The following is an 8,938-nucleotide window of genomic DNA, read 5'->3' as shown; positions in this document are numbered from 1 at the left end:
TGCCCCCTTGTCCAGGCTGGGAAGGACAAGGGGGTCCACGGCTAAAGCAAAAGCCCACAGGTGCTTCTCGTCCCAGGGCGACTGGCCCCCGTCCAGGCGCAGGAGGCTCTGGCTCGCCGCGTTTGCCAGCGCTGGTCCTTGGATGGCTGGATCCTCCGCAGAGCCGTGCCGGTTGTGCAGCTCCTGCTGTCCCTCCCTGGGTGCCCCATTGCCCTGGTCTGTCCCAGGGCCAGGGGCCCCAACACGCTGCCCTCCTGGGGGAGCTGTGGGTCCACAGGAGCGAGCAGCGGAGCAGCGGTGGGAGGCACGGCACCAGCAGGGCCAGGGACTCCTTGGTGGCGTTGGGGTCCCCTCCCCAGCTTCCAGACTTGCTCCTCTTGGATGTTGTCTGCAATGGCGGTTGCATTCGCCTGCAGCGAGGGGCGCAGCCTGCACCGTGGCAAGGGCTGGCTCTGCCATGCCTGGCAGAGCTATGGCAGGACACGGCAGCCCTGCCGCCGCTGCGCCCCTCGCTGCGGGGACAGCTGCACTGGCACGGGCAGAGTCCCCAGCCGCATTTCCAGTCCTGTCCTTGCCACGTGCATCTTCAGGGCACGGGAGGCTCCCATGACACGCAGCGTCCGGGGAGCGGGCAGATCTCCTCTCCACAGGGCTTTCTCCCTCTGCATCTCCAGTCAGGCCCGTATTTCTCAAGCTCTCAGAGACTGAGGCTCTCGGGGGAGCTGGAGGAGCTGCAGCCGTGGCAGGGCAGGTGGCCCCGCTCCACCAGCTCCTCCAGGTCCTGCCACGCCGCCTGCCAGGTGCCGGCACGCGGCGTGGCGGAGGCCCCGGTCCCAGCCCATGCTGACAGCACCAGCTGCTGCAGCTCCTGGGCAGCTGTGATGCAGTGGCTGCAGCGCCAGGGCCCGCACAGGGGGCCCCCGGGAGCACCTGCATACCAGGGAGAGGTTTCCTGAGCCGTGGGGGGCCGGGGGCACTGGGACCACCCGTGGGCCGTCCCCCCAGGCTGCTCCGCAGCGCGACTAGGCTGCTCTGAAAGGCCCTGGCCTGGCCTGGGGGGCACCTGCGCACCCGCGGGGGGACCCCCAGGGGACTTACCTGGCTCTGGTGCCACCGCTCTCCGCCTCCATCTCCGGCGTCACTGTCTCTGGCCGTCACCCTGTGGGCACAGGAGTGTGGCACAGTCACCCACCTGGGGCCAGTCCCTGCTAGCGCTGGCCCCGAGTGGCCCCCCCTGCTCGGAGCGGCCCCGTACCTGTTGCTGACGGGTGATGGCAGGATGGCAGATGATCGTGCCGCCAGTCTGGCTTCTGGCCCTGCTGCCCCCTTGTCCAGGCTGGGAAGGACAAGGGGGTCCACGGCTAAAGCAAAAGCCCACAGGTGCTTCTCGTCCCAGGGCGACTGGCCCCCGTCCAGGCGCAGGAGGCTCTGGCTCGCCGCGTTCGCCAGCGCTGGTCCTTGGATGGCTGGATCCTCCGCAGAGCCGTGCCGGTTGTGCAGCTCCTGCTGTCCCTCCCTGGGTGCCCCATTGCCCTGGTCTGTCCCAGGGCCAGGGGCCCCAACACGCTGCCCTCCTGGGGGAGCTGTGGGTCCACAGGAGCGAGCAGCGGAGCAGCGGTGGGAGGCACGGCACCAGCAGGGCCAGGGACTCCTTGGTGGCGTTGGGGTCCCCTCCCCAGCTTCCAGACTTGCTCCTCTTGGATGTTGTCTGCAATGGCGGTTGCATTCGCCTGCAGCGAGGGGCGCAGCCTGCACCGTGGCAAGGGCTGGCTCTGCCATGCCTGGCAGAGCTATGGCAGGACACGGCAGCCCTGCCGCCGCTGCGCCCCTCGCTGCGGGGACAGCTGCACTGGCACGGGCAGAGTCCCCAGCTGCATTTCCAGTCCTGGAGGTGTTATAAGTGGCGACGACAAATTATACGCCAGCCTGTGGACAGTCCAATCAAAATTCATTGAAGCAAGCGGCAAACAGGCAAAACAGCGCTGGGCGTCCGGGGAGTCTCTGCTCTACCAACAGGCACGCACCCAACCCCTTTCGAGTCCCCTTTTTATAGTCCTTCGTTGCTGGGCTAAAGCCCAGAGTCCCAGCCCACGTGGCCTTGTTTAGTGTCTTCTGCAATTGCGCGCCTGGTGGCCTTGTTTAGTGTCTTCTGCAATTGCGCGCCTGGTTGCTAAGGGGGTCATGGGATGAAGGTTGTAGTCTTCTTCTGTGTTTCTTGTCGTTTAGAGCATGCGTACCTTAAAATATTTCCTTATTAGGCATTGAAAGCCACGCTATCCCGTTCACTTAGCAGGACCTTATAGTTAGAAAGTTTCCAACTGCACCTGTTTGCAGGAGCTAACGCTGCCTTGCAAAAGTGAACACACTGTGCAAGGCTTACAAAACTGGTTTGATTAACAAATACATAAGATGAATTAATACATAAGATGAATTTATCACAATCCCCCCTTTTTGTTTTCATCATTTTGTTGGTCAAACCGGATTACGGTTTCTCGAGCTAGAGAAAGAAGGGGAGTTTCTCTTTTAACAATTTCGGCTTCATGCTGCCCTTTTAATAACATTAGGTGTGTAGCTTCTAGTCGATTTTTTACTAATTCAATAATTCTATTTAATATACAAGGTCCAAAAGTTAAAATCAACATTAATACAGCTATTGGTCTCGCTATGGTTGACAGCAGAGTAGTTAACCAGGGGGATTGGGTGAACCAGGACTCATACCAGTTCTGTTGGGCTTCTCTATCCCTTTTCCGTTTTTCTAACCTTTCTCGTAATTTTGTCATGGTATCTCTCACTATTCCCATGTGATCAGCATAGAAACAGCATTCCTCTCCTAGAGTTGCACAGAGCCCCCCTTGCTGTAGGAATAAGAGATCCATCCCTCTCCGGTTTTGTAGCACTACTTCTGATAGTGAGGTTAAAGATTTTTCTAATGCTGTTATTGATTTTTCAATTCTTTCTAAATCTTCATCTATAGCAGCCCTAAGGAGTAATCTTATAGTGAGGCGACTGTCCTGCCTATCCTCTAGGTATGGCTGTAATGCAGATGGTTTCACTGGTCTCTAAGTCATTAATAACTCTTGGTGAATTCGGATATAGTGCTAGTATTCGTATCAAAGTACATTACGAAACGAGAGTAGCCTTTGCACCTACCAAGACTTCTGGAACCTTACAGATTGATCTATATAGATAAAGTGTTGTGCTATACTATACAGCCTTTCAGACAGTTATGGGATTTTTTCTTTAAAGACTGAAGGTGTGCTTTGTTTGTATGTGTTATCCAATATCAAAAGGTGGATGACTGCAGAAATCACCCTCTTAGTTGTTTTTAAATTGTAGGATTGATTTTCCAAAATCGTGGATTACTTGTGGGTCCTTAGGATGGATGATCTTTCAGGGCGTCGCTAGACATGCTCTTTTTTCTGCTCGTTTCGCCTCTTTTGCAGCCCCACACAGACATTACCTGGCTAGGAGCGGTGCATCGGTATACGAGTCCATTCAGCGCAGACCATACCGAAGACGCTGTTTTAGATATTTCACACACGGAGTAAGAGTCCGATATTGAAACAGTTTTATAGCCATATACGACAGCCGTCCTCTCACTATGGGCATATTATTTCACATCCAGGATCTTCAGCCCAGGCTCTTGTCCATGTGAATTGTACCCCTGTATATAGACAACTACAAGTGTTGTTGCCCCCAGACTACTATCACGCCCAGCATCACTGCGCACTATCCCTCTCCTTCAAGGAGCATTGGGCAGGTGGCTTGAGCTCAAGTCTAAGTGCTTTAATGTCAAATTCGCACTATAGAAAAGGTGTATGGGACCATCTACACCGGCTCGCTTACACGATAACCCGACCTGGCAAGCCATACGACTTCCAGCTCCTAGTGTTCACCAGTAGTATGATCCGGCTTGGTGAGTACCGCAGGATACCATTGTTATGATATGAAAGCGCGTACCCTCGGGTACAGTGCTGTTAGGTCTATGGGATTATCTTCACTACATCTATCCCGACGGGAAGCACTGCAGCTTGACATGCTACGTCTGGTTAGCCGTTGATCAGACGGAGTCCGTACCATTAGGGTACTAGAGCACGCGTGGGCGACTTAGCGACGTCGTGCGGGCTCTTGCGCCGTAAAATTTTTTCCTATGGTTACATCATGGGTTGGGGGTAGATTTGGGTTCATTAACTATGAATTAGGACTACAGCCTGCGATGTTTATCTTTTCCTTTTGATGATAAACAGTTAAGTATTCCCCTGTCGTCCTGTCCCAAAATCTTACTCCCCAGTCTTACGATTTCCCAGCCATCAGTTGGGGTTGCAATATTGAATCATTAGGTACTTACAATTACCAAGGAAGAGCAAACTCCTTCAAATCCTAAGTAGGCTTTTTGCATTCGTGGGTCCCCGTCAAACTTTAAGATATGGGGTCAGAAGTGTGGACTTTCCTACCCTCGTGTGGTTCATAGTGTCGCATCCCCAAAATAAGACAATAATAGTTCCCCCAGGATAGTTGGCAATAATCTTTTTCTTGGGGTTTAGAACTTGGGGACCAATAGGTGGCTTTTTGCATTTCCTTCAATCTGGTGTTTTTGTTCATATATATGTCTATATAAGGTTTGCAATAATTTTACAATTGTAAATAATAAATGTGGGTTCCCCTGTCGTAATGGTAGTATCAAAGAATTTCTGATCATCCCCATCTAAAAAAACGGTCCACTCTATTGGTTGATTGAAGGGTTTTCGTTCCACAAAGGCAGAATTCCTGTCAGCATGTGATAGCAGACTCAGTATCCATATATACGTAGATTTAAGATTGAGAAAGTGGTGTGGCCTTGCTCTTCCTATAAATATTTCTACAGATTAGACATTTAACGTTTTGGTTTTTTCGGTTCTACTCCCTGAGGGAGATGGACGAATTGGGGGCGGGCCCTGAGGTCATTGGGTCTGGGATGATTGTGAGTCAAGGAACCTCAGTGCCAACTCTGGAGGTGGTTATAACCTCAATCCCCACAAGCAGTACGACTCGCGCTCTTATCTGCCTACTCTGTTGCTTTAGAGAAGAGAAGATCGGCTCCTTGCCGCACGCCCTTCTCTGGAGGGATCCCGGCCTGCCCGCTGCCAGCGCTCGCTGCTCCCCGAGGAGGCCGGGACAGCCCTTTTGGGCCTCGGAGCTCGGCCATCGTGGCGAGCAGTGTCGCGAGCCCTTCTCCGCTGCCGCCTCCTGCTTCTCAAGGAGTCGTAGCCTCAGGCGTGCTGAGCCCTGCTGTGGCCACCTCGGGGACCTGCGTGGACTCTTGGCAAAGTGTCGTTCATTGGACCTTCCTGAGGCGCCTGCCCCGAGACGAGATCAAGGAGTGATTTCTAACAGGGGCCAGTTTCCCTGCAGGGATTCTGAGCGAAGCCTTTGGAGACGGGTCTCTTCAGCGCTCGTCCCCGCAGAGACGTGTGTTTGGTGACACGAAGGCGAGCCGGGCTGGGTGCTCTGGATGTCACTCTTACCCGGTCAGCAAGCTCACGTCTGGGCCAACCACTGTGGAGCTACCCCTGCGAGGTGGCTCCAGGCACGCAGCAAGCCCTCCGGTCCGGTCCCTACAGGTGCCTGGGCAGCTCTGCTAGCCCTGGGACGGGGCTGCGACTTACCCGTTCCCCCGGGCTGGCAGCTGAAGGACACTGCTTCGGGTGTCCACTCTCAGGGAAGGCACAGGTCGCGTTGAGCCGAAGGACGTGCCCTGCAGGCTCTTAGTGCAGCCCTTGGGCTGAAGCTGAGCCCCAGCCATGCCCAGGGGAGCTCCGGGAGGAGCAGCCATCTTGCCCAGGCTTATCCTCCTCGTGGCCTCGTCCTCCTGCCGGGACAGCACAGCCTCCCGAATTCCCCAGAGCCCACCTTCCCTTTCCCGTCCCCGACGCACCCTGCCCCGCTAGCAGGGTGTAGGGCCCTCACGCAGCACTCTGGGGAACAAGTCAAGATGTTTATTTAGACAAACAGAGACATTTTGGAAGAGCAGGAGCTGCAGGAGGCCTGGCCCTACCTCTCCGCAGCACAGCAGCTGTGCTCAGAGGCAGAGCTCCCCAGAGATGGGGACGTATTCCTTCGCCGCTGGCAAATCTTCTCCAGGACCACGCGGAGGGTGTTGCCAGTCCTCACCACCGCGGTGTCCTGGGCGTCCCGGGCTGGGCGCCGGTGGCACGAGCACAAGTGCCTGGTGACAGGGGCACTGCAGTGCTGCTGCAAGGTCGGGCTGTACCGGCTGGGGGTCCCCGCTGGGCTGGAGGGTGTTGAAGTGGGAGGTGGCACGGCCGCCTGGGGTGGTATTCCCTGCAGGAGGCCAACAGGAGTCCATCTGCCTCGTATGTCCGTGCTGCTGGAGGTGCTCCGGGAGCATGCCCCCCAGCCCGGGGAGCTCTCGGAGCTGCCAGGGCACTGTCTCCTCGAGGACCACCACCTCTGCCCTTTGTGGCCTGCCTCGTGCCCACACGGCTTGGATGCTGCGGTCCCCTCCGTGCTGGTGGTCCCCTCCGTGCTGGTGGTCCCCTCCGGAGGGACGGCTGCGGTCAGGGGGTGGGAGTCACCCGTAGCGGTTCTGCTCTGTGCCTTGCAGCAGCCCCAATGGCCTCGTGGGGCTGGCGCCACGAAGCCTCTGTGGGGCACCCACGCGTGTGCTCCTCGCCGGGGCTCAGGACTCGCGTCCGTAGCGGGGAACGCTGGGACGAGGCCTGGAGAGAGCAGGGCGGACGTTGCCCTGCCGAGGCCTTCGCCACCCCCGGAGGTGTCCTCAGCACTGCACCCGTGGCGGCCGTGTCCATGTCATTGCTGGAGCCGCAGGACATGCTGGGCAGGGTGCCGGTCTCCGGGGCTGCCTGGCTGCCCTCCTCCCTGGGCCCAGGGCCACAGAAGTGGACTGGCTCTGGGCGGATGCCCGGTGTCGTGGGGGCCCCGGGGCAGGGGAGCGATGCCCCGAGCTGCTGCGGCGCGTCCCGGTCCGGCTGGATGAGCTGCTTCAGCGTCAGCAAGGGGGGAGAGGCACGGCGTGGCCCCAGGGGCCCAGCCCCAGCCCGCCCCAGCTTGGGCAGGGACTGCTGCAGCATCTCCATGGACTGCTGCACCACCATGGGGAGCCTCTGCAGCTTGGTCTCCAAGCTTTTTCTTGCTATATGCATCCACAGTTTGCTGCGCACCTCCTGGCTCAGCTCCAGCCTGGAGGCGATCACAGGCGCTGCAGCGTGGGGCCGGCTCCTGTCCTCAGCGTTGGCCTGGCCCCTGCCCCGGGTGGCGGCGTTGCTCATGTGGCCGACATCTTCCTTTGGCCGGCTGGCAGCTGATCCTGCTTCTGGTCCTGCTGCCCCGTTGCCCAGGCTGGGAAGGGCAGGGGGGGCCACGGCTAAGGCAAAAGGCCACAGGCCCTCCTCGTCCCACGGCGACGGGCCCCCGTCCAGGCGCAGGAGGCCCTCGCTCACCACGTTCCCCAGCGCTGGTGCTTGGATGGCTGGCTCCTCCTCGGAGCCGTGCCAGCTGTGTGGCTCCCGCTGTCCCTCCCTGGCATGCCCCACTGCGCTGTCCTGTCCCACGGCGCGGGGCCCCCACACGCTGTGCTCCCGGGGGAGCTGCGGGTCCAGGGGAGCGAGCAGCGGTGGGGGGCATGGCACCAGCAGGGCCAGGGACTCCTCGGTGGGGTTGGGGTCCCCCCACAGCCTCCGGACTTCCTTCTCTTTGATGTTCTGTTCAATGGCGTTGGCCTTTGCCTGCATCGAGGGGCACAGCCCGCGCCGCGGCAAGGGCTGCCTCTGCCCCGGCTGGATGAGCTTCGGCAGGACACGGCGGCTCTGCCGCTGTGCCCCTCGCTGGTGGGACAGCTGCACCGGCACGGGTAGGGTCCCCAGTCGCATTTCGAGTCCTTTCCTGGCCACGTGCATCTTCAGGGCTGAAGAGGTTCTGCCGACACGCACGGGTCCAGGGGAAGGGGCAGACCTCTCCACGGGGGCTCGTCCATCTTGAGTCGGGCACGTCTTTCTCCGGCTCTCGGGGGAGCTGGAGGAGCTGCAGCCGCGGCAGGGCAGGTGGCCCCGCTCCACCAGCTTCCTCCAGGTCCTGCCACGCCCGCAGGGCCGGCATCCGCGTGGCGGAGGCCCCGGTCCCAGCCCATGCTGACAGCACCAGCTGCCGCAGCTCCTGGGCAGCCTTGGTGCAGCGGGTGCAGGGGCTGCAGCGCCAGGGCCCGCACAGGGGGCCCCCGGGAGCACCTGCAAACCAGGGAGGGGTCTCCTGAGCCGTGGGGGGCCGGGGGCACTGGGACCACCCGTGGGCCGTCCCCCCAGGCTGCTCCGCAGCGCGACTAGGCTGCTCTGAGAGGCCCTGGCCTGGCCTGGGGGGCACCTGCGCACCCGCGGGGGGACCCTCAGGGGACTTACCTGGCTCTGGTGCCTCCGCTGTCCGCCTCCGTCTCCGGCATCGCCGTCTCTGGCCGTCACCCTGTGGGCACAGGAGTGTGGCGCAGTCACCCAGCTGGGGCCAGCCGCCACCAGCGCTGGCCCCGAGAGACCCCTGGCCCCGAGCGGCCCCGTACCTGTTGGTGACGGCCGATGGCGAGCAGGATGGCCCCGGCAGCCAGGAAGAGGATGCCGAGGCCGAGAAGAACGCTGCCGTTGCTCATGGTGCAGAGTCTGACACGGCCACGCTGGGAGCTCTGGCTTGGTGGCACGTGTCCTGTAACGCTGCTGCTGCTGCTGCTGCTGCTGCTGCTGCGAGGTCACAGCCCTGTGGGTGGGGACACCTCAGTGACGTCGCAGCCCCGCATCACAGCCGCGCTCCCCCCCTGCTGCGGGTACCACCCGGCAGCGCAGCCACCCGGAGCAGGGGTCCTGCGGCTTGGGGCGTCCTGCTGCCGCGCACGGGCAGCTTCCCATCCCCGAGAGCGGGTTGGGAATCCCAGTGCCAG

General features: G+C 60.0%; 1 long non-coding RNA gene across 1 annotated transcript; it reads right to left on the bottom strand.

The window, feature by feature from the left end:
* Positions 1–680: 680 nt before the first annotated feature.
* LOC115352228 lies at positions 681–8,715 on the bottom strand. The gene is made up of 3 exons (XR_003927028.1): positions 8,567–8,715; positions 1,099–1,159; positions 681–930 (listed from the first exon to the last, which is right to left on the bottom strand). It is a non-coding gene; the product is annotated as an uncharacterized LOC115352228 (long non-coding RNA).
* Positions 8,716–8,938: the final 223 nt, after the last annotated feature.

The sequence above is a fragment of the Aquila chrysaetos genome, chromosome 16 (assembly GCF_900496995.4).
Source record: "Aquila chrysaetos chrysaetos chromosome 16, bAquChr1.4, whole genome shotgun sequence".
Taxonomy (NCBI): Eukaryota; Metazoa; Chordata; class Aves; order Accipitriformes; family Accipitridae; genus Aquila; species Aquila chrysaetos.
Note: the sequence above shows the minus strand (reverse complement) of the source record. Positions and strands in the feature narration are given on the sequence as shown.